The sequence below is a fragment of the Zootoca vivipara genome, chromosome 5, assembly GCF_963506605.1.
Source record: "Zootoca vivipara chromosome 5, rZooViv1.1, whole genome shotgun sequence".
NCBI lineage: Eukaryota > Metazoa > Chordata > Lepidosauria > Squamata > Lacertidae > Zootoca > Zootoca vivipara.
In genome coordinates this window covers 13,270,111-13,296,100 of record NC_083280.1, presented here as the reverse complement: position 1 = coordinate 13,296,100, position 25,990 = coordinate 13,270,111, and the positions used below count along the sequence as shown (strand labels likewise).

At 44.3% G+C, this 25,990-nt stretch overlaps 1 protein-coding gene across 2 annotated transcripts in view; it reads left to right on the top strand.

Annotated features, from left to right (window-relative positions):
* NAALADL2 (N-acetylated alpha-linked acidic dipeptidase like 2) overlaps positions 1 to 25,990 on the top strand; it is a 798,353-nt gene that overhangs the window by 157,349 nt on the left and 615,014 nt on the right. The window contains exons 1-2 of one of the 2 annotated variants that reach the window (XM_035134127.2): positions 11,636 to 11,709; positions 14,444 to 14,524. The gene's annotated coding sequence lies outside the window, so the exon portion shown is untranslated. Of the gene's footprint in view, positions 1 to 11,635; positions 11,710 to 14,443; positions 14,525 to 25,990 lie in introns of those variants that run through there. The other variant, XM_035134128.2, reaches the window with a different exon arrangement.

The window sequence follows — 25,990 nt, the reverse complement described above, 5'->3', positions numbered from 1 at the left end:
GGGCAAGTTGCCGACTTGTAAAGAATGATTCTGAAAATTCTGGTTTTCAGCCTTGTTTATCCATTTGTCACATTGATCCACTTCAGTCTAATATGAAAAGACAGCTTTGGTGAGCCTTGCTGTTGAAAAACATGGTGCCGTGCTTGTGAGTAATCAGGAATGCCAAACACCCACCGCCCCACACAAAGAACAAGAAGTCAATAATGGAAAGAGCAATGCTTCTCTTGAATTGCTTTGCACCCAAGGGTGAAACAACAGGCTCCAATCAATAAGAGACCGGTTGCAACATCTCTTGAATGCTCTCTTCCCTCTGAACGCAAACCATCGCTCAGCGCTATCCGCTTACGCCCGCTGAGGGGATTGAAGAAGTCTGACTTGGGGTTTAATGAGAGAGGTCCTCCTGACTTCCCCTCTGTCTTGCAAGCATTCTGTCTTGCAGTGCAGGCCCACCTGTGCACACAACCTCTCTCCAGCTGTGCTTTGCAAGGAGGGTGGTGCCAGCTTTGATGTCGCCTTCCGTCCAACTGGCATAGGTTAGCACTGCTATGGGGCTGTTAGCCAGGCTCCTCATCTCTCGCATTGGACCCCTTTTGGAAACTTTGCAATTTGTGCTTGTAGAATACAGTCATACCTCGGGTTAAGTACGCTTCAGGTTGAGTACTTTCAAGTTAAGTACTCTGCGGACCCGTCTGGAACGGATTAATCCACTTTCCATTACAGTGGTACCTCTACTTACGAATGTTTCTACTTACGAATGGAGCTCCATCCGCCATCTTGGATGCGGTTTAGATAGGATTTTTTCTACTTACGAATTTTTAGATAGGGTTGCTTCAAATTACGAATTTTTTTCTCCCAATGCATTCCTATGGGATTCGACTTACAATTTTTTTTTGACTTACGAATGTGCGTTCAGAACGCATTAAATTCGTAAGTAGAGGTACCACTGTACTTTCAATGGGAAAGTTCGCTTCAGGTTAAGTACGCTTCAAGTTAAGTACGGATTTCCAGAACCAATTGAGTACTTAACCTGAGGTACCGTGTTTCTCATATTATAAGACACGTCTTATATTTATTTTTTCCTCAAAAAACACACACTATGGCTTATTTTCAAGGGATGTCTTATTTTTTTTCCTCCTCCTGCTGCCGCGGCCAACATTGCTGCTGCGCCTATCACTATGTCTTATTTTCGGGGTATGGCTTATATTCCTTGAATGCTTAAAAATCCTGCTGTGGCTTATTTTATGGGTATGTCTTAAAATATGAGAAACAGGGTACCACTGTACAAGTAGATCTGAGGATGCCATAGATGCCGTCCCAACTCAGTACATGTGAAGTGCTTGTTTTTGTTTTTAATATATAACATATCCATAGTTGCCATGCTCATATTTCATTTTAGGATAATAAAAATGAACTTGGCACAGGGCATTTCCTGGGGATTAATGGCTGGCTGAGGTTAATGGGCCTTGGCTGTGCTCTGGGCCATCAACTCCTCCCAGCTGGTCATTAATCCGCAAGAAATACCCGGCACCAAGATGATTATATACCTTTATGTGGGTTCTTCTTTCCGAGCAGAATTCAGGAGCCCTCGACGCCTGCTGCTTTTAGCCACAGTTAGAGCTTGCAGCACTTACAGGCTTCACATGTTTGCTGGCATTTCCGCTTAGTGGCAGCCCAAGAAGGCTGTGCTTCAGAGCTTTTTCAAAGAGCACCTACAGAACGGGTAGAGAACGAGCACTCAGCCTGCCGGGCTGCTAGGTGACCTGCTGATTGAGGCAGCTTTACCAGCATGGACAACATCTGGGTAGGATAGCCTGTGGACCGGAGTTCTGCTTCCTCTGCACGGCACACAAGCGAGCTCAAAAGAGCACACTGAGATGTGTTTTCTTTTGCAAGGAGAGAGTGAGCAGTCCTGGGTTTTAGATCTTTGGGAGACTTTTGAATGTTATGGAGATCTGATGGGAGCAGGGAGGAAATGGAGGTGCCTTACAACCCATTATGAAAAAGGGGAAGAAGAAAGTGTATCTAAGATATACAAAGTCCAACTGATGGATTTTTTAAAAAATATTTATTGCATTTATATTCCGCCTTTACTCCAAGGTGGCATACATGGTTTTCTTCTCTGGTGGGTGGGGTATAAATAAATAAATAAATTATAGAATCATAGAATCATAGAGTTGGAAGAGACCACAAGGGCCATCCAGTCCAACCCCCTGCCAAGCAGGAAACACCATCAAAGCATTCTTGACATATGCCTGTCAAGCCTCTGCTTAAAGACCTCCAAAGAAGGAGACTCCACCACACTCATTGGTAGCAAATTCCACTGCCGAACAGTTCTTACTGTCAGGAAGTTCTTCCTAATGTTTAGGTGGAATCTTCTTTCTTGTAGTTTGAATCCATTGCTCTGTGTCCGCTTCTCTGGAGCAGCAGAAGACAACCTTTCTCCCTCCTCTATATAACATCCTTTTATATATTTGAATATGGCTATCATATCACCCCTTAACCTTCTCTTCTCCAGGCTAAACATACCCAGCTCCCTAAGCCGTTCCTCATAAGGCATCGTTTCCAGGCCTCTTTTTGGTTGCCCTCTTCTGGACACTTTCCAGTTTGTCAGTATCCTTCTTGCACTGTGGTGCCCTCCTCCTTATTGCCAGTCCTTGAATCTTGAAACAAATGTTTATGTGCACTGGTGAGACTGGTAATTCTGGACCCTGGTTTCCCGTTACCAGAACATGCCACAGTTAACCTCAACCTTGCACACTTGCCTTCTCTTCCTGAAAGGAGACGATCAATTTCCAGCCATCTTTTGCAACAAGCAAAAGTTTGCTATGTTGATGGAACATGGAAAAGTGGTTCATGCAAGCCACAGTTGCCTGTTTTGGGGTGGGAAACTGCAGCTTTGTAGACTCATGGTGGAGATGGGGTGGGCGAGTCCATTGACTTCTCCCTTTCTGTTACATCACAGCTACAGTTTTGTACATGTTGCAGAGACAACTTGAGAAGCAGGGATCTTGCCATCCTCAGAGCTGTGGTACAGTGGTTGCTGCAGGACAAGTGAGCTCGTCCCCACTCTCTCCACCCTAGCAATTTCCATAGCATGCTTTTAAATGCCTGAACAGAGCTTATGGATTTGTTACAAATTGTGGCCGGAAGCTTCAGATTTCCTCCACTTACATGCAAAGGGAGAGAGGGGCATGCAAGCCTGAGGCTGGCCATGACATAGTCATACAATACTAAATCATGGCTTTGTGTTCTGTCTGAATTTAACACACACACACACACACACACACACACACACACACACACACACCATCTTTAAAACCAACAAATCTGAATAAAGCCTGAATTCTTGTCTAGAAGCACAGAAATGGAATAATGCTTTTTTTAATCCAATTTTTTACACCAGGGTTTAGCAACCCTTTTCTATTAATGCTTTTACTGCTGCACACTTTCAGTCAGTAGTATGGTTTGTGTGTGTGTGTGTGTGTGTGTGTGTGTGTGTGTGTGAGGTGTGCTTTGAACTGGCAAACCGAAAAGGGGAAAGTTGCTTTTTTATATTTTTACCTCTCTTATGATCAAGCATTATTCTATTAAGACATAATATTTGTAAACGAGTGGATGAATGCACAGCCTCAGAAACGGCAGGCTTTTTCCTCAGCTACAGAAGTTTCTGGTGATGTGATAAAATGATCCATTGTCACCCCTAGGCTAAGCAAGCAGGACAGAAGAAGGGCAATGTCTTTCTTCTCTAAATGCTTGTGTTCACCAATGTCATGGTCCTCACTATGAAATCAAGGCCTTGGAAAAACATCCGCCCAAACAAGGTTGCTTTAACTTGGGCCCCATCGTGCCACTTTTAACAGTCATGGATTCCCCTCAAGAATCCTAGGGAGCATAGTTTGTTATGAGTGTTGAAAGTTGTTAGAAAAGCCATATTCCCCTCACAGACCTACGGTACTATTCCCAGAGTTCCCTGGGAGAAGGAATTGATAGATTCCCATTTTGAGAAACAGATGCTGAACTTGGTGGATCTTTAGTCCTTTTAGCAGGACTCTTCTTAAGTTGTTTTTGACCCTCCCAGTTTTTTAAAAAATGCAGACACAGAAGGATGGAAGCCTTTTTCAGACTACTTAAAGAAACATTATGGTATGGTGAATTCGTGAGCAGGATGTGAACTATGAGCAACAACAGGAATTGGAGATTACTGTATCATTGTCATGATATAAAAGAGATAAGATAGGGTGCAGCAACAGGGAGAAATGAAAAAAAAACACCATTGAAAATGGGATGGTAGGTTGAACCCCAAAGAGAAAACTCTATTATGTATTGGAATGTTTTTGTTGTTGTTGAAAATGCAATGAAATATAATGGGGAGATGGATGCAGACACAACAATGATGCAATCCATTTAATGGAAGGATTTTTTAAATAAAAAAAATAGCTTTTGTTTTGTTTTAAAGCATAGAAAATTCAAAAACGTTTAATCTTGCCTTAGATCACCTATCTTGACTAGCGTTGAGGAAGAAACCCATAAGCTGGTTCAAGGAAGGAAGATGTGTGAATGACTTGCCATCTCTAAAAGGAGAATTATAAACAGAACCTGAGGCTAGAAAGGTCTTGTTTTCCTCAAGTTATCTATAATTTAGGATCCTCCTCCAATTCCCACCAGGTCCCTCGGAACATATTTATTTAGCTACGCCAAGCTTGGCTGGTAGGTAATAAACACTGCAGTTCAGGTTTGTGAACTGTGGATGTCAGAGGCTCAGATCTCCGAATAAAGAACACTTCCTCTTGTAATTAAACTTCAGATGGGTCAGTTTACCTTCCTGGCCTTGTAAGCAGTGCAACTTGACTTCTGTCACACTCCACATCTTTCTAAAGAATGACCTTTTGTTCTTGCTGGCGTTTAATGAACTGTTAAAATAAGACCTGGCATAAAGGGGGCAGTTGTATAACATTGTGCATCTGGGCAGCATTTAATAACAGCCTCAATGAGAAAAACAAATAAATACGGAACCCATCACCTGCCTTGTTTTCACACAGGTTCACAACATTTAAGAAACAATAACTCTTCACATCCGTTTAGGCATCCATGGCTCACACGGTTGTAGTCACTCTAGAGTGTGTCTCTTTTCTGTAAAAAAATATTCCGTTACAAAATGACTAACCCACATCACAAAATGACAGACTCATATTTACTTGTTTGCCATATTAAAGAAATGATCACTAAATATTTCAGTTGTCAAATATGATTCATAATGAATATGTGCGGGAAAGGGTGCCAAATTTCCAATAATGAGAAACATTCACACAGTCACTCCAAATTTTGAGTAAGTTCAATTCAAGGCTCAGCCGTCTGGACCTGGGGAAATGGGCAAGTGAGCCACACTATTGGCCACTCACAATTGGCCTCAGGGGTGAAGAACACCAGGCCTGGGGCCCAAATGCACCTCTAGATCATTCTTGGGACTCTCTCCAGGGTGCATACCCCCTAAAGCCACTACCGCCACCCCTTGGTGGTCCTATTTTGCACCACCCTTGGGTTTTTTTTTGCCCTGCTGGGATGGATTCTTGAACTCTCACAATACATCTTTCTAGTCAGGAAGGAAGGCAAATAGGTTTGTGTGTTGCTGTAGAAACTAACCTACTGTACAAAGGTAAATTTTACGGTTGTTGATCCACCCACTTTTTGTCTCTGGCTCCTCCTATCGCTGACATATTGCCCACAAGGAAGCACAGCTGTGCCATAGCCCGGGGCATCTCACTTTACCCTGCAGCATAACGTAAGCAGGGAAGCCGGTTTTAGCATTCTGGCACAGCTTCCCACCCCCCTCTCCTCTCCGTCAAATCCAATCCAAATGTTTTTCCTTTGCTTATACTCTTGAGCTCTTTATATCTGTCATTCATGGCTGTGCCGATTTCTCTGTTTAGCAGCAACATGCTGTGGGCCTTCCTTGGGTCAATAAGAAAGCCTCTGATCTTTGAAGTGCCACTGAGCGTAAGATCTGAATGCAGCAACCAGCACAGCAGAAGCTGGCAGGTCTGGGGAGACCCTGTTATAGGTGTGTGTGTGTGTGTGTGTGTGTGTGTGTGTGTGTGAGAGAGAGAGAGAGAGAGAGAGAGAGAGAGAGAGAGAGAGAGAGAGAGACTTATGCACACTTCCATGTGCATAAGGGTCATTGGTTCCAGGAACAATCCATAAACTCAGAGGCATAGCCACACTCTGGTACTGCTGGCAGTGATTTGAAACATTAACTCAAGCAGAGAAAGCAACATCTCATTGCCTTGCTATAGTTTATAGGTAAAGGACCCCTGGACGGTTAAGTCCAGTCAAAGGCAACTATGGGGTTGCGGTGCTCATCTCGCTTTCAGGCCGAGGGAGCTGGCGTTTGTCCACAGACAGTTTTCCGGGTCATGTGGCCAGCAGGACTAAACCGCTTCTGGCACAACGGAACACTGTGACGGAAGCCGGAGTGCAAGGAAACGCCATTTACCTTCCTGCCGCAGTGGTAACTATTTATCTACTTGCACTGGAGTGCTTTCGAACTGCTGGGTTGGCAGGAGCTGGGACAGAGCAACGGGAGCTCACCCTGTCGTGCGGATTCAAACTTCCAACCTTCTGATCGACAAGCCCAAGAGGCTCAGTGGTTTAGACCATTCCAGAAGGTGCAGGGAGATTAGGAGAGGCTGTTCTGTGTGATGGCCCCACAAGGCTAGAGAGGGCTGCAGGCCATAGGAGCTGATCAGTCCCCACAATGCAGGGAATCAGTACTTCCACGTGATGCTTTTTCAACCCGAGGGGTGCATTTGCCCATGGAGAACCTTCCAAAGGCCACACAATGGTGGGCACATCTAAAGACAAAGATGTGCAGAGAGATTCTGCATTCCAGCCTCACAAAAGTCAGAGGAGGATGTATATGTTTGTGTGTTTAAGGATATATTCCAGCCACTCAAAAGCAGAGACTCCAAGTCAAAATGTGGCAGCAGGTGCCCTTACTTGTAAATAAATATGCCTGGAAAAGAGGAGACTGAGAGGAGATACGATAGCTGTCGTATGGAAGATGGAGCAAGCTTGTTTTCTCCTGCCCCGGAGGGTAGGACTTGAACCAATGGCTTCAATTTATAAAAAAGGAGATTCTGACCAAACATATGGAGAAACTTTCTGGCAGTAAGAGCTGTTTGATAGTGGAACAGTCTCCCTCGGAAGGTTTTGTCCCTCCTTCCTTGGAGGTTTTTAAGCAGAGGTTGGATGGCCATCTGTCCTGGATGCTTTTGCTGAGATGCCTACATTGCAGGGGGGTTGGACTAGAAAGATGACCCTTGGGGTCCCTTCCAACGATTCTATGATTCTATATTTTTCAAAGCAGATTAAAGGTACAGACTCAACAGCTCAGGGGCAATTACATGGTGGAGAGTTGACGTGGATGAACCCAGCCTAGGAGCAAGGCCAAAGTTCACAAGGCTAGCATTGGTAACAAGGAATTCAAGATTGTCCAGTAGCAGTAGAGCTGTCCCAACCGGTTTCCACGCCCACCCGCCAAGCTTTTAACCAGATGTGGGGAACGTTCACCTACTCACTTGAATTTCTATTGCTGTGTGTGAATTGACATAACTCCCCTTCTGAATTTGACCATAACTATGTTCCTCCACCCATTTATCCTCATAGCAAGGCCACTGACCCATCCATTTTATGAGTACAGTGGTACCTCGGGTTTAGAACTTAATTTGTTCTGGAGGTCTGTTCTTAACCTAAAACTGTTCTTAACCTAAGGTACCACTTTAGCTAATGAGGCCTCTTGCTGCCGCCGCGCCACTGCCGCATGATTTCTGTTCCCATCCTGAACAAAGCTAGAACTTCAAAAATACAGGTGTTTTTTTTTTTAAGTGATTTGGTTTCAAAAAAGAGGATTCCAAGTGAACCTTCCTGGTTCTTGCTAATGTTGTTTGCTTTGCTTTGCTTTGCTTCATTTCCCCCACCCCCTTTTTGTTTTAATGTTTAAGCTGCCAGTTCCCAAAGAGCCTCATTAAGGGGTTGGAGCCTTGGAAGAACAAATTAATTCAGAAAGGTGATATTCTAGTTTTGGTGTCTGTCTTTGAGAGCGTGATGGCATGGCAGCAGTAACAGGAGAGCAGGAGAGGGAGGGAGAGAGGAGGCAGGGAAAAGACCCTTCATACAAACCTCCAGAGATGCACAAAGAGAGGGCAGAGGCATGCATCCATCAGCGAGAAGCCAAAGCCTAATTAGCAGCCACGAAATTGGCAAAGATGAAGTGAATAATCTGCCAGGGAAGTACAGTAAAAGTCCATTCTGTAAACATATGCTGGCGATTCTCAACGTAGGTGGCAATCTACATTAGGACAGCGAAGTGGGGAGTTCTTCTTGGAAATTCCCATTCATTTGTTGATTGAAACAATAAGTAGAAAGAACATTAACTTATCACCATACAAGCAGCGCCGTCTTAGGCGCCCCCGGTGTCGTGGTGCGCCGGATCCCTCCGGAGCCCTCCCGCCCCGTTTCGGCACCCTCCCACCCCGTTTCCCAGCGCGGTGGGAGGGTGAGCACTGCGCGGGTGCAACAGGCGCAGCTGCGCGGCAGGCGGGCGAGCAGGCGCAGCTGCGCGGCAGACCGGTCGGCCAGCGGGTGGGCGCAGCTCGCGGCGCCCTCCTGGCGGGCCGCCGCCATTGTCCATTCTTTGCTTGATTCCCAATGTATGGAGTCATTGTGGAAAGTCTGATTTCCCTTAGGGTTTCCTAAGTATACAACTTGGATCAAAATGTACACTTACACCAAACAAAATAATCTACTAAAACTGCAGGAAGCTGTATCAAAAGCTGCATATTTATCTATATATAAATGTAAAAGGGGCATGTGGGTGTCCACTTTTCTCCAAAACCGCTTGACCGATTGCGTTCAAATTTTGACACAACGTCCAAAGCGAATATGAGAGTGACCATATACAGGTTGCGTAGACAGATGTCACACCTGGGCCACGTAAAAAAAACCAAACCCCGTGTCCCAGAACTCACAAATCACCCTCAAGTGCATGCTGGGAGCACAGGAGATGTTGCAAAACAGCGCCCTCTGGTGACGGCTACACTGGTACTGCAGCTAGGAAAGCTTTCCTCTCCACAACATCTCGTCTCCCGAGGGCAGGGCCAAATCATGCCATCACCCCCAGACATGCTATAACCGCCAAAAAGGCCAATACCATCAAAGGAGACAGCCCAAACCCCACCGCCACCCCACCCACCCCACGAGCCAACCCCCCATTTCCGCTGCCACAAACCGGACCCCACCGCCACTAAAACAATGGCCGCCACTGCCGCAGCCCGCACCCAAAAGTCAGGCCGCGGCTGACATACAGGCTGGGGTGTGCCGACACCAGCAACAGGGGAGTCACAGGGATGACCCGGGGGGGGCACGGAGGGGAGTAGGGGGAAGTCATAGGTATGAACCGAAGGGTGGGGGGAGGAGTGGGTTGCTGTTGCTTTTTAAAAGAAATAGGCAATAGAAAGGGAGCCAGACAAATAAAAAATGTAAATGGATTTTTCTTTCTAATGTTGGCAGATAAATCTTTGGCCTTATTGGGGTGGTGGGTGGGTGACAAAGTACAACAGCATAGTCTCTGCATACCTGAACACCTGCGAAACCCACACAAATACACCAAAGTGCCAAGATTTTTATCTTTTCAGCAGCAGGTGAAGACCTCAGGCTTTGCCCACGCTTTTCAGCTTTTCTTAGTTTGTGTTCCTATCCTCCCGCCTCTTGCATTTTTAGAAGTACGTGGGGTTTTGATGTTTAACGCAGGTATAAATAGTAGGAAGAGAAGGAAAGGCAGGCAGGCAGGCAGGCACATTTTGAGGCCCGATCTGTGTGTATAACTAGCAATCTCCATGTAATTTGAAGAAAATGATCTTAAATCATAGACAAGTTTGAGTAAGTTATTGATATTGCCAGAGAAAGAGAAGTGGGGAAGAGGCTGTGATTTGCCAACATGTTCCCACTTGGTGGGCTCTTTTTTTGCAAGATGTTTTCTATTTGTCTGAATCCCACTGTTGGGGAATCAAACATGGTGCTTGATTCCTTTTGGTTTTCATTCATTTTGGAAAGCACAGAGTCCAATAGATGAATCTCTTGGTGGTGGCGGCTGATTTTTTGTATGTGTGTGTCTGTTCAAGTCCCACAATATGAAGAGATCTTGGTTTGCAAACCTTAAGGAGCAATAGCAGAGTTGGGGGTGGGAATCGAGAGTGGACAGAGAAAAATGGTCCCAAGCAAGATACATATTAATGAAAAATATTTGTCCTCCTGCAAGCAGGAGTATTGGGATGCAAATGAGACAGCTGCATTCTTTAATTGCAGCTGGATTAATAAAATGTAATTTTTTACAACCCATTTGCAACAGACCGCTGGGGAATACATTTTATTACCACTCTGGGTGTCTTCTAGTTAATAAATTCGTGTCTTCTGAGCATAAGCGTTTGGCTTCAAATCCCAGATACAAGTTTATTAAAATTGTAATAGTTCTTGGAGACTATAAAATGAAATGAAGTGCACAAAATGTACATTTCCAGCACATGGCTCTCAAGCCATTTTTTACATGACTAATTCCCGCATTTCTGGCCTTGGCAGTATGGCGTGGTTGAATTTAAATAATAAATATTTAACCAGCCACAGATATTGGTCTACGTGCATTTCAAACGCGGGCTGTTTTAGCCTACTTTGCAATCTTATTTAAGGTTTACATTTCATAGAATCAGAGAATTGTAGAGTTGGGAGAAATTTGAGGGTTATCTAGTCCAAACCCCTGCAATGTAGGAATCTTAGGATGTGGTGGTTCTCTGGTTCAGCCAGCATAAATCCCCAAGCCCTGACTCAACCAGAGATATGCTGCCCCAAATCCTTCATCCTGGATTAGCTGAAACGCAGGGGGCTGAGTTGTGCCCTGGAAAAAGAGTGTTCTAGGGGAGTCGTTGAGCCAGGACCAGAGGACGGAAACTTAAGTTGGTTGGATACTGTGTGCATTAAGTTTGGTTATGCTGGTATAAGTTAAGCTGGCAATGTTTGGGAAACAGAAGCAGCTTGATCTTCACTCAGTAGAACAACGTTGGCAAAGTGTTTCCTAAGTTTTATTGACGGAAGTCTGATAGAGCATCATGTTGAACACATGGAAATGTTCACTGCCTTCTGCCCTGGTAGATTTCTGCAGTGCATATGCTTTCTTCCGCACATGCACAGTATCTGTCATAAAGATGAGCATTTACCTAATAATGGATATGTTCTTGTTCGATATTTGCAGAGCTTTAGACTTTAAAGTACATCTTGGTGTACAAACATAATTAGTGCTTTCCTACTGACAGAGGAAGAAGATAGCTATAGTTTGCTAATTTATTCAAGATGAGCCAGTCAATAGTTTCTTCATATTGATTGACACACATCTCCTCTAACCTTTACTCAGGAGCTCACTTCAATTAATTATAGCATCTTGGTGTTATTTTGTCCTTTGCGAAATTCTTGCCAATGGTTCTTTTGCATTCAACCCCTGATCCTGATGTTTACTGGTATTCAGGCAATACTGGTACTGTATTCATTTCCTGGTATTTGAACAGAAATGGTTCATAGTCCAGTTCTCGGCATTGCCTGCTGGTCTGGGGAAAACTCCTGTCTGAAACTCTGAAACCCTGCGAATCAGTGTGGGCAGTACTAAGCTAGGTAGGTGGATCAATAGTCTGGCTTTGTAGAAGATATCTTCTTGTAGTGGTCTTTTGTGTTCCAACCAAATGGATATTGGACAGTGTCGGTATGTGCAGGAGAATTTAATACCCCACTTAGAAGGTACTACTATGTGTTGATGTGAGGAGAAGGTGGGTGGACTTGCCTCCTGTGACTAGGTGGTTCTTTTGTTTATGAGATTCAGAGGCACTACAAACACAAGCGAGTGAGACGATTAAAGATTTTATTCTAAACAGCAAGCATTGCATACATTGCCAAGGAAGCATTGCAGTCTGCCACTTGGAAGCCCTCAAGAAGTGGTGAAGCGACACCCCCCCCCGGTAGCCTTAGTTTGCATAGCCCTGCGATCGATCAGTCTGTGCACGAGCTTCTCAAAAACTATGCCCAACACCATCCGATTTATAGATAGCTAACCTGTTTGGTTTGCCTGACTGCCTACATGCTACATACAGATTAGCCACCTCTCCCAATGCTTCTCTTTCTTCAAACAATGTCCAACATCAAAAGAAGGTGCCCAGCAATATCACTTCCTTCCAGCTGATTAGAGGCATTAAAGGCTGCTCTTCAGCCATCAAAGAACTTAAAAAGAGACAGAGATGGGGAAGCAAACAGGGGCAGGAAAGCCAGGAAACCATGTTAGAGCACTATCTCCTCGAAATACGAATATCTTCTGGATAAATTGCCCATACTGTCTGGAAGGCACTGCTTGACACAACAAGGATGAGACACTGAAGGGCTTCAGGCACCATGCTTGGAGAGGACCTACCAATGCCACGTATTAGCTTATCATGTCCATTGGCTTGTAAAGGTAAAGAAAGGTAAAGGACCCCTGACAGTTAAGTCCAGTTGTGAACGACTCTGGGGTTGCAGTGCTCATCTCACTTTACAGGCCGAGGGAGCCAGCATTTTTCCGCTTCTGCAAACAGTTTTTTGCATGGCCATGTGGGTCATGTGGCCAGCATGACTAAGCCACTTCTGGCGTAACCAGCAGTGCACGGAAATGTCGTTTACCTTTCCATCGGAGCAATACCTGTTCATCTACTTACACTTTTGGGGCATGCTTTTGAACTGCTAGGTTGGCAGGAGCTGGGAAAGCGCAATGGGAGCTCACCCCATTGCAGGGATTCAAACCGCCGACCTTCCGATTGCCAATCCCAAGCGGCACAGTGGTTTAAACCACAGCGCCACCCACATCCCCCATTGGCTTGTAGGGATCAGCAAATCTGTCAAATTCCAGTTTCTCTTGGTTTCTTACTTTTTCCTCCCTTTGGTCCTTCACTTTGCAATTTTCAGAATTGTAGTGCAAATTTCTCCCAATGCAGTTTTGCCGTATGAATTTGTTATTCATTACTATTTCATTATTGAATTTATACCCCAGCCTTCCTCCCCAAGAAGGAAGTATTTGCACAGCTTCCATTAGTATGTTCATTTTTTTCCATGCATTACAAAATGTGTACAAAACTGCATGACAAAATCCAGAGAGGTGCAAAGGACGGCCATGCTTCATTTCCCATCATGTTTCGGAATGTCTGAATTAGATACATTTACATTTAAATGTGAACTAAAGTGTGTTTGTGCTGCATCCCTTTTGGGTTTAGTTAGCCATCTCCCATGCATTGCAACTTGCACTGTGCCTTTGTCACCATCAACAATGGCATCCGGCGCTAGCCAGTGGCGCAGGAAGCCACTCGGGTGCCTGGGGCGGCGCGCCCAAGAGCAGGGTGAGCCACCCTTTGGGGCGGGGCAAGCCGCCCATAGGGGCAGGGCGCATGGTGGGGCTTCTAGAGTCTGCCTGCCTCCTCCCACTCAGTTGCCGTATAGCTGGGAGGGAGGCAGCGGGTGGACTCTGCGCATGCCCAAGCCTCTGCGTCTTTCCCAGGAGAGACTGCAGGCCCCACGGTGAGTGTCGCCTGGCATTTTGTCACCCCCCTCAGTGGTGACACCCGAGGCAGCCCGCACCCACCACACCCCCTTCCTCCACCCCTGGTGTAAGGGGGAGGGCTTATAGAGAACCCCCCTGTCATCCGAAGCAGTCCGTCTCCCAGCAGTCATGAGAGCGAAGGGTCTGATGGAGGGAGTCAGAGAACGGAGAGGGAGGGAGGGCCAGGGCTCTGACAGCATCCAAGAGCCCCGACTTCATAGGCAGGAAGAGAGGGAGGCGGACAGAGAGGACAGGAATGAGTCAGACAGAAGACCCATCCCCCCGACGCCGGAATTGAGGAGGAGGAGCAAAGGGAGGCGCTTCTCAGTTCCGAGGCTTTTATGCTGGTCCAGAACGCGGAGGGGGGCAGTGCAGGAATCTGACTCGAGCGGGTAGACATGGAATCAGTAGTTCATTACACTGTAAATAATGTGCACCAATAAAAACGTCTCAAAGACAAGCATGTGGAAGGTCGTTACTCAAGAGTAGTCACCTCATCCCTGACACCTGGCAATAGCATGTCCCTGCTGCTGGCAGGTTGATCCTTCTCAGGTTAACTACATATGCAAAAGCAGTTAAAACATTTGCAAATGGAAAAGCACTTTCAAAATAACTTCATGCTAAAAAAAAATAACAACTATTGTATGTATAAAAGAATTGCAAATAAATCCATATAAGAGCCCCCACTTAGGGATAAAAAAAAGTCTCTTTTGAAGGCTTGTTGCAAGAGCAAAGGTCGAATTCCTCAAGAAGTCAGCACAACACTCACTCCCCCTCTCATCTCATTCACAGACAATGCTGCTTATCCTTGAGATACTTGGAGGACATGGATTGGCCTGAACTAGTGCTTTGCAGAAGAGGCCTCTAAGTAAGGTAATGGTGGAGCTAAGGCTCATTATATAAGTGGTATGTTGGGGCTCACTCCCACTTGAATCCTGTGCTAAACATGGGCCATGCTTGATGTGGAACACTCTTGCATAATGAAAAACATGGCACCCCCATTAACCTCTATAGGTAAGATCTTATCTCTTCTCCCAGGCATTTATGTTTATTTGCTTTGCTGGATTTTGATGCAACTTATGTCTATTTAACTCATTTCCATTCAGCTTTATGCGCTTGGGGGGGGATTAAAGGGGGGTGGAAAGGGGCCTGGCATCCAGGAATACAGTGGTACCTCGGTTTACAACCACAATTGGTTCCGGAAGTCTGTACTTAAACTGAAGCGTACGTAACCTGAAGCAAACTTTCCCATTGAAAATAATGGCAAGTGGATTAATCTGTTCCAGACGGGTCCGTGGAATACTCAACCTGAAGCGTACTTAACCCAAAGTATGAGTGTAATTGGTTCTGGAAGTCTGTACTTAAACTGAAGCATACTTAACCTGAAGCGAACTTTCCCATTGAAAGTAATGGAAAGTGAATTAATCTGTTCCAGATGGGTCCACCGTGTTTGTAAACCGAGGTGGTTGTAAACTGAGGTATGACTGTAAAGATATTGGCTATGCTACCCACCATTGAACTGAATTAGTTTTGATTTTATGTGATTTTGGTTTCACACATTATCCCCGGATGTAGCCTCTGTGTAAGTTGAGAGTCACCTGCTGTTTGATTGGGTTTGTTTTATATGTTATTGTGTGGCTTTTATTGAAATGTGCTGTCTTTTTCTGATTTTATGTCATGCTTTATGCTTTTAAAATTTTGTCAGTCCCTTGGAGAGTTGCTTGAATAATAATAATAATAAATTATATAATAACAATAACAACAACAACAATAATAATAATAATTGACAATGAATTTTAGAGACATTTATTACTTCTCATATTGTGGGGTGGAAACTTATAAGGCAGAAAGCTAAGCTCTGATGATATTTGGTGATCCTTGGTTCAAAAGTTCTGAATCTATGCTCTTCAATACAGAAGGTCTGAACACCCCACACAGATGTTTATGGCGCCTTTTTAGTGAGGCAAATGCACTCTCTGTATGTTCAGAGGCATTGTGTTCTACAACTAGCTTGTGGAGATACCCCACCACCACCACCAAAATGACCCCAAGAAACCCTTGATATAAGAATGAGCCCAGGCTGATGGGAAGCCCCTTTTGAACAAGACATTAGTTTATACACTGGTCTCAGATTGGAAGATTTATTGCAATTGGTACCAAGTATATGTTAAACCATGTGGCATAACCGTGTGATTTCAAGATACTGCAGATTGTGCAGACACTTTGGGGCAATTGTGGTTGTCTTAGACACAGGGGAAACCGCAAGTCTCTCTGTCCTTCTTGATGATGCAAGACATTCCTTCTCTGTGTGCAGCATGCTGCAAAATTTCAGACTGGCTGATGTAGCTTGGCTTTTGGTCCATCTCAGCCCGTCATTGGACTTGTTCTTAGATGGCTACCTTCCCAAGAGAACAGATGCTCTTTGTTGCCTGCATTGCTCTGAAGCACCATGTACTGCATGACAAATGCCAGTGGAGACAGTAACGGTTTCCATGTATCCTGAACAGAGATGTTCCTTAGAGTCTAATGCAGTTTGTAAACTGCTCCTCTACATCCTGCTATAGCAGAGTTTGTACATTGCCCTAACCCAGGCATCCCCAAACTGCGGCCCTCCAGATGTTTTGGCCTACAACTCCCATGATCCCAAGCTAACAGGACCAGTGGTCAGGGATGATGGGAATTGTAGTCCAAAACATCTGGAGGGCCGAAGTTTGGGGATGCCTGCCCTAACCCATGGGTAGGCAAACTAAGGCCCGGGGGCTGGATCCAGCCCAATCACCTTCTAAATCTGCCCCGCGGATGGTTTGGGAATCAGCATGTTTTTACATGAGTAGAATGTGTCCTTTTATTTAAAATGCATCTCTGGGTTATTTGTGGGGCATAGGAATTCGTTCACTCCCCCCAAAAAAGAATATAGCCTGCCCCCCCACAAAGTCTGAGGGACAGTGGACCACCCCCCTGCTGAAAAAGTTTGCTGACCCCTGCCTAGCCCATGTTGTGGAACTCCCAGCGTATGAAAGTTCACCAAATTACCCCTTCCCTGCCTTTTAGGATGCTCATTTTCAGGGGATAGGCTAGTTTCTGGGATCAGAGATCTGAACACACTTTCTTCTCAGTTTTTCAGTTGCATGTTTCAATTGGATGGTTTCAAGGTCTTTGGACAGCATGTTTGGATGGAATAGTTTGAACAGGTTTGATGAATTGATTGCATTTTATTATTTTAGTCAATGCGGTTGATATCCAGTGAGAAGGTAGGTACTTTTCTTTGCAATTTTCGGAGTGATAGCACCATACCGGTGCTGTATCTTTTGGGATGTTTAGAACCAGGTCCACACAATCGAATTACAATCGAACAATTGATTGTAATAAGGATTTTTGTTGTTGTTGTTGTTCTGCCCCTTTCTGGATTCCCCTGGTGGCAGGGGTATAGGATTTTGAAATAAAGGGTAGTAAAATGAAAATGATTAAAGAATTAGGAGAAAGGAAAATTGTTAAAGAGGAGAATAAATTGGAAATCAGAAAGGGGGGGGAGTCCAAAAGACAATGATTAGGAAATTGAGATTAAAATTATGTTTTTGTTGTTTTGTTTTTGTATGTGTGTGCTTTACAAACACCGAATAAAAATTATTATTATTTTTTTAAAAAAATAGAACCAGGTCCATGCAGAGCTTGTCTGATGCCCAGGGTGGGAGTCTTGTTAGAATAAAGTTATAAACTAAAACAACATAAGTCTGCCAGGCCCATGGCAGCTCCCCCCCCCCCCCCGTTGATTTAGCCCTTCAAGGCCCGAGACAAGAGTACCTAGCTCCCCTCACCCTCTCTGCACAGGCCTGGTTAGAATACTGATGTTTCAAGTTAGTTGCCACTCACAACAGCCTTAATCAGCAATACAAACCCAGTGCAGGTTTGGGTTTTAGCCAGAACAGCTCCACACCAGCAAATTGCACCATTGAAAGTTCTGATTGGCTTTCGGTGCATTACTGAGCTGAGTTCAAGGAGCGATCCTGTTTCCCCCAAGAAGCCAGCATGAAGCAAGCTGGTGTAAATTAAGCCAGCATATTGTCTCCCTGCTTATTTAACTCATATGCAGAATTCATCATGCGGAAAGGCTGGACTAGATGAATCCCAAACCGGAATTAAGATTGCTGGAATTAATATCAACAACCTCAGATATGCAGATGACACTTTGATGGCAGAAAGTGAGGAGGAATTAAAGAACCTCTTAATGAGGGTGAAAGAGGAGAGTGCAAAATATGGTCTGAAGCTCAACATCAAAAAAACCAAGATCATGGCCACTGGTCCCATCACCTCCTGGCAAATAGAAGGGGAAGAAATGGAGGCAGTGAGAGATTTTACTTTCTTGGGCTCCTTGATCACTGCAGATGGTGACAGCAGTCACGAAATTAAAAGACGACTGCTTCTTGGGAGAAAAGCAATGAAAAACCTAGACAGCATCTTAAAAAGCAGAGACATCACCTTGCCAACAAAGGTCCATATAGTTAAAGCTATGGTTTTCCCAGTAGTGATGTATGGAAGTGAGAGCTGGACCATAAAGAAGGCTGATCGCCGAAGAATTGATGCTTTTGAATTATGGTGCTGGAAGAGACTCTTGAGAGTCCCATGGACTGCAAGAAGATCAAACCTATCAATTCTGAAGGAAATCAACCCTGGGTGCTCACTGGAAGGACAGATCCTGAAGCTGAGGCTCCAATACTTTGGCCACCTCATGAGAAGAGAAGACTCCCTGGAAAAGACCCTGATGTTGGGAAAGATTGAGGGCACAAGGAAAAGGGGACAACAGAGGAAGAGATGGCTGGACAGTGTTCTCGAAGCTACTAACTGGAATCTGACCAAACTGCGGGAGGCAGTGGAAGACAGGAGTGTCTGGCATGCTATGGTCCATGGGGTCACGAAGAGTCAGACACGACTAAACGACTAAACAACAACAAATGTTACACCCGATCCAAACCCTGTTCAGCAAGGGGATGGCTGCTGCTACTGCTGCTACTGCATTGCCCAAGCCTGGTAGAGGGGAAACAAGCATTTAAAATAGGGTTCTGTGCCAGGTTTCCAGGTCACATGACTGAGTTGAATGAGCTTAAGATGCTCCTATCCCGAAAATGCCTTTTCTTGGGTTGGGGGGGGGGGGCTTACAGCAGCCTTGGCTCAGCTAACTAAGCCCTGGCTCACCTGGAATGACCAAGTTATGGTGGTCCAAGGCTGGGGACTTAACACTGGCTGAGCCTGGCCGGGCAGGGAATCGATTGGCCTGAGACACAGATCCACTACATCTATACTGCTCATTCCAGCAGATTGTACTTTAGGAATTCTCTCTTAGTCAATAAAGCCCTAAATCATGCATCCCCAAACTGCGGCCCTCCAGATGTTTTGGCCTACAACTCCCATAATCCCTAGCTAACAGGACCAGTGGTCAGGGAAGATGGGAATTGTAGTCCAAATCATCTGGAGGGCCGAAGTTTGGGGATGCCTGCCCTAAACAGCTGAAGACCAGGTTAACTATAGCAGTGGTCCTCAACCTTGGGCCTCCAGATGTTTTGAGACTACAATTCCCATCATCCCTGACCACTGGTCCTACTAGCTAGGGATCATGGGAGTTGTAGGCCAAAAACATCTGGAGGCCCAATGTTGAGGACCACTGACCTATAGGACCAACATGCCCCTTATACACCAGCCAGATCACTCAAACCATCTGGAGAAGCCCACCTGGCTGTCCCACAGTTGTTTCAGATTTGTTTAGCATCTATGCAGATCAAGGTCTTTAGGACACTGTTCCTATTGAAATCAGGCACCCATAACTCTGATATTTTGCCACCTGTTGAAAACATTTCTGCCTTGCCAAGCAATTTTAAAGCATTGGTGTGGTTTTGCATCTATCATTTGTTTTGTCTTTTGTGATTTCACAGTATAAATCCATTTTAATGTTTGTGTTTCACATCACCATGCTATTATTATTAATTTTTTGAATGAGCAAATACTCCTATGAATAAAAATAAAACGAATAATCTGGGCCGAGGTAATGAAGCCAATTCCCGTCACCAGATAAGTAAGTGTAAAAAACAAACTAGGTTCGGCACTGAGCTGTGAAGATGACATAGAGTTAATTCTGGAGTGAGTCTGCAAAAAATTTACTCAAGTCCCATTATCAGCATGTCAGTAAGGGATGCTTAAGGGGTTCAATATTTGCTACTTTTGATATGAAGTGATCTGCACCTTAGCCGCAAAATCTATGTGTGCATCAAATTTTATAATTTTCCATTGGTTGCAACACAACTCTTGCTGGAGGCGGAATCTCAGCATCCATTCAAAAATACAGATTTTGAGATAGAACACTTTTGGAGAAAATATACTCAAAAATTTAATTGTGAATCTTGGTGTAGTGTGTGTGTGTGTGTAGGTAGGTAGGTAGGTAGGCAGATCAGCATGATAACAGGTTGGAAATGAGCTATGAGCAGGCATGCAAAAATTGCCTAGTCCGAAAATAGACTGCTTGGACCACCCTACATATCAGTTTTGTTCATCATATAGACTGGCTGTAGGAGATTCCTGTATGCAAAGGATTCCTGTATGCAATGTTTTTTCATGTATTTTGTTGTTGTTGTTGTTTAGTCGTTTAGTCGTGTCCGACTCTTCGTGACCCCATGGACCATAGCACGCCAGGCACTCCTGTCTTGCACTGCCTCCCGCAGTTTGGTCAAACTCATGTTCGTAGCTTCGAGAACACTATCCAACCATCTTGTCCTCTGTCGTCCCCTTCTCCTAGTGCCCTCAATCTTTCCCAACATCAGGGTCTTTTCCAAGGATTCTTCTCTTCTCATGAGGTGGCCAAAGTATTGGAGCCTCAGCTTCACGATCCGTCCTTCCAGGGAGCACTCAGGGCTGATTTCCTTAAGAATGGATAGGTTTGATCTTCTTGCAGTCCATGGGACTCTCAAGAGTCTCCTCCAGCACCATAATTCAAAAGCATCAATTCTTCGGCGATCAGCCTTCTTTATGGTCCAACTCTCACTTCCATACATCACTACTGGGAAAACCATAGCTTTAACTATACGGACCTTTGTCGGCAAGGTGATGTCTCTGCTTTTTAAGATGCTGTCTAGGTTTGTCATTGCTTTTCTCCCAAGAAGCAGGCGTCTTTTAATTTCGTGACTGCTGTCACCATCTGCAGTGATCAAGGAGCCCAAGAAAGTAAAATCTCTCACTGCCTCCATTTCTTCCCCTTCTATTTGCCAGGAGGTGATGGGACCAGTGGCCATGATCTTGGTTTTTTTGATGTTGAGCTTCAGACCATATTTTGCGCTCTCCTCTTTCACCCTCATTAAAAGGTTCTTTAATTCCTCCTCGCTTTCTGCCATCAAGGTTGTGTCATCTGCATATCTGAGGTTGTTGATATTTCTTCCAGCAATCTTAATTCCGGCTTGGGATTCATCTAGTCCAGCCTTTCGCATGATGAATTCTGCATATAAGTTAAATAAGCAGGGAGACAATATACAACCTTGTCGTACTCCTTTCCCAATTTTGAACCAATCAGTTGTTCCATATCCAGTTCTAACTGTAGCTTCTTGTCCCACATAGAGATTTCTCAGGAGACAGATGAGGTGATCAGGCACTCCCATTTCTTTAAGAACTTGCCATAGTTTGCTGTGGTCGACACAGTCAAAGGCTTTTGCATAGTCAATGAAGCAGAAGTAGACGTTTTTCTGGAACTCTCTAGCTTTCTCCATAATCCAGCGCATGTTTGCTATTTGGTCTCTGGTTCCTCTGCCCTTTCGAAATCCAGCTTGCACTTCTGGGAGTTCTCGGTCCACATACTGCCTAAGCCTGCCTTGTAGAATTTTAAGCATAACCTTGCTAGCGTGTGAAATGAGCGCAATTGTGCGGTAGTTGGAGCATTCTTTGGCACTGCCCTTCTTTGGAATTGGGATGTAGACTGATCTTCTCCAATCCTCTGGCCATTGCTGAGTTTTCCAAACTTGCTGGCATATTGGGTGTAGCACCTTAACAGCATCATCTTTTAAAATTTTAAACAGTTCAGCTGGAATATCATCACTTCCACTGGCCTTGTTATTAGCAATGCTTTCTAAGGCCCATTTGACTTCACTCTCCAAGATGTCTGGCTCAAGGTCAGCAACCACACTACCTGAGGTGTACGAGACCTCCATATCTTTCTGGTATAATTCCTCTGTGTATTCTTGCCACCTCTTCTTGATGTCTTCTGCTTCTGTTAGGTCCTTACCACTTTTGTCCTTGATTATGGTAATCTTTGTACGAAATGTTCCTTTCATATCTCCAATTTTCTTGAACAGATCTCTGGTTTTCCCCATTCTATTGTTTTCCTCTATTTCTTTGCATTGCTCATTTAAGAAGACCCTCTTGTCTCTCCTTGCTGTTTTTTGGAAATCTGCATTCAGTTTCCTGTATCTTTCCCTATCTCCCTTGCATTTTGCTTGCCTCCTCTCCTCCGCTATTTGCCTCCTCTCCTCCGCTATTTGTAAGGCCTCGTTGGACAGCCATTTTGCTTTCTTGCATTTCCTTTTCCTTGGGATGGTTTTCATTGCTGCCTCCTGTATAATGTTACGAGCCTCCATCCATAGTTCTTCAGGCACTCTGTCCACCAAATCTAAATCCTTAAACCTGTTCCTCACTTCCACTGTGTATTCATAAGGGATTTGATTCAGATTGTATCTTACTGGCCCAGTGGTTTTTCCTACTTTCTTCAGTTTAAGCTGGAATTTTGCTATAAGAAGCTGATGATCTGAGTTACAGTCAGCTCCAGGTCTTGTTTTTGCTGACTGTATGGAGCTTCTCCATCTTTGGCTGCAGAGAATATAATCAATCTGATTTCGATGCTGTCCATTTGGTGATATCCATGTGTAGAGTCGTCTCTTGTGTTGTTGGAATAGAGTGTTTGTGATGACCAGCTTGTTCTCTTGACAGAACTCTATTAGCCTTTGCCCTGCTTCATTTTGAACTCCAAGGCCAAACTTGCCAGTTGTTCCTTTTATCTCTTGATTCCCTACTTTAGCATTCCAGTCCCCAGTAATGAGAAGAACATCCTTCTTTGGTGTCATTTCAAGAAGGTGTTGTAGGTCTTCATAGAATTGGTCAATTTCACTTTCTTCAGCACCGGTAGTTGGTGCATAAACTTGGATTACTGTGATGTTAAAAGGTCTGCCTTGGATTCGTATCCAGCATGTATTTTGTAGTAGCTGTTAAATTCAATGAAAGGAGATAAAACTCAGGAGACCATTTGGTTATAGCCACATTAAGAAGAAAAACACACACAACTATATTAAATCCAATTTGATTCTTGCTTTAAAACACATGTAAAGAAATGACAATCTTTGTGGAAGCTTAAATTACTGCTAACTAATCAACACCACTTAGTGACTTGCTAACACTGTGTGTGATTTCTAATTACTTCTGTAGTTTTGTCATTGTTTAACACAATCAAAGCTAATTGACCAGAAATATTTTTTTAGGTGATATTGTTGTAGGCTACAGCAATGTTTTTATTGTTATTGTTCCACTTTCTTTTAAGCACCCCAACCTTCTCTGCATCATTAAATCTTAAATTGGACTTTGAAAAGAAGTGTATTTTATTACAATTATCAAATGGAAAGGAATGTTCATTCCATGGTAAAAAAAAAAAAAAATCCACCAGAAGGGTCTTTATTGCCATTCTTTGCAGGTCAACGGTTTTTAAAAAGGGAAATTTGATTCAAAACGACATATTCTCATTTATACTACAGTAGTTATAGAAGTCAAAGGCAAGAGCAGGAACTACCGGTAGTGTTAAGTGGGCACTGCTGCTTTTCCCTTTTAGTGGAAAATCTTAATGTCTGAGAGTAAAATTAATGATAATGTAGAACTATTAGTGGATTGTGCAAATATGTCTTTGGTGAGTAATCTGTAGTCATTTTATCTTGTCCTACATGTTATGAAATATGAAATCTATTTTTTCTGCATTTACCTATTTTTTTAAAAAATTCTTTCTTTCTCTTCCTTTCACTTCTTCCTATGTGGAAATAGAGTTCAATGGAGCTGGGGTATAAGTGGACATGTAATATCTGGAATGGAGGGAAGGACTACAGTACAGTGTTAGAGCATATGCATACCATGCAGAAAATCCCAGCTTCATTCCCAGGTGTTTGCCAGGTGTTGAGAAAGATCCTGGAGATTCTCATAGCTGCCAAGTCTCCAGTTTTCCCCGGGAAATCCCCGTTTTTCCAGCTGTTCCTAGCTGAAAAAACCGATTTTTTTGTTTCCCCCCGGTTTATTCTGGCACAGCGGCCATTTTGGAACTGCTCAGAAGCGACTTTTGATGCTGCTCCACCCAGTTCCAAAATGGCGGCAGCGCTACTTCCGGTCTGCTATTTCCGGCCTGGTCCCTTATTTCTCTGACAGCAACTTGGCAGGTATGGGAGATTCTGTGCCAGCCAGAGTTAACCCAACTGAGTTAGATGGACAAAAGGCAGTTTCATGCCCTGGATCAATTGTTCTTCAAGCACAGAGCCATTGAGCTTAGTGGCTGGGACAAACACAGTAGGCAGAAGGTGCACTCTATTGACCGGTGAAAAGCAGCAGGTGTTGGCAAAGCAGAGTGGTGTGCTGTGGTTCATCTGGTTTCCCAGCAAGGTGTGGATGGCACTGCTGGTAACCAAGATGGAGTAGGGTGAAAAGCCAGGGAGGTTAGTGTGGTGAGGGTGCAGTGGCAGAGCTAATCCAATATCCCTGCCACTGCAGCCACACAGCACTGACCTCCGCGCTGTGTTTACTCTTCCACTCAGTTGCTGGCAGTGACCTCTGCACTGGGATGCCAGGTGAGCAACGCTGCCCCACCCTTACCTGCCTGCTGGCCATTACCGGTCAAGAGTTAACGTACCTTATGAACCTTGATGGCTGGGATAGCTCAGTCGGTAGAGCATGAGATGCTGGATCTTAGAGTCGTGGGCTTAAGGCCCACGTTGGGCAAAAGATTCCTGCATTGCAGGGGGTTGGATTAGATGACTCTCGTGGTCCCTTCCAACTCTACAATTCTATGGTTCTATGATTCTATGGCTACCTGACTCTGTATGCTCGATGCTGATCACTGATGGGGCACTTTTGGGAGTTCCCCATGCCCCTGAAGTTTGGTTGGCCTTCACTAGGGACCAATATTTTAGTGTGGAAATCCTCATTGGAGGAGGTCTGACAGGAACCACCCCTGCCTTCTTGTAGGCATCTTTTGAAAACTGCATTGTTTAGATAGGCCTTTGGAATACGAATTTCCTTTTCTTGTTTGTTGTTTATTAATGTTTCAATGGTGTTTTCGTGGATCCTTTTGCTGACTTTATATTAACTCTGTATGTTGCATACCACCTTGATATGTTTCTAGGAAAAGTGCAGATTACAAGTACTTCAGAAACCAGACTCCTCGTATTTGATCTAAGCCAGGCCAAACCAGAAGTTTCACACTCTCTGCCAAGTGCAACATGATTTTCCTTTAGTGCCTTAAGATGCCTCTAGGGCCTGAATGCATGCTATCTATGATAGGTTGAGGTCTCAACTTCAAACCATGAAGTTAGTGGTGCAATCCATGGCAGGACTGAACAACAAATACATGTCATACTCTGGATTAGAAATAGGTTCAAAATATTTATTGCCGGTATTTTTTTTTACATGTACTTGGCTCTGGAAGTTCTATGGGACAAGGAAACACAGAGAGATGAATTTGATGAAAAGCTTTGGCAATTTTTGCACCAATGCAAGCATTTTAGCTTCCCAGATGGAACGATCCTCTGTCTCCTTCCCTAGGAAACTATTCTGGGGGTTATCCATATGCCCTCAGAGCTAGACTTTGGGGGGGGGGTTCACAAGGGGAGGAGAGGGATGAAAGTGCTATTGAACTACCAGAAGTCACTGCATGAGTTTCTGCTACCAGGACTCATTAGTTGAATCTGGCCTATACTATAGGATCCCTTTACTGAAAGCTGGTGGTCTAATGCATTCCATCTGTTCATCTGTCAATAGGCACAATTATCTTGCATGTGACTCAATAGGAACATATTCTCTTCTGGCCAGCTGAATTCTGGCCAATAGCCTGCCTCAGGGTTGTGGCTTTGAGCCCTGTGTTGGGCAATAGATTTTTGAATTGCAGGGAGACCCTCATGGTCTCTTCCAACTCTACAATTCTGTGATTCTATGATCAGCAGAGCATAGTGCTATTATAAGAGGACCCTGCAACAAAATCTGATTTGGTATTGATTTTATGCAAGTGTTCCTACATGTGCAATGGTTTTAACTGTTTTGCATAGGTTATTATATTGTAAATCTCTTCAA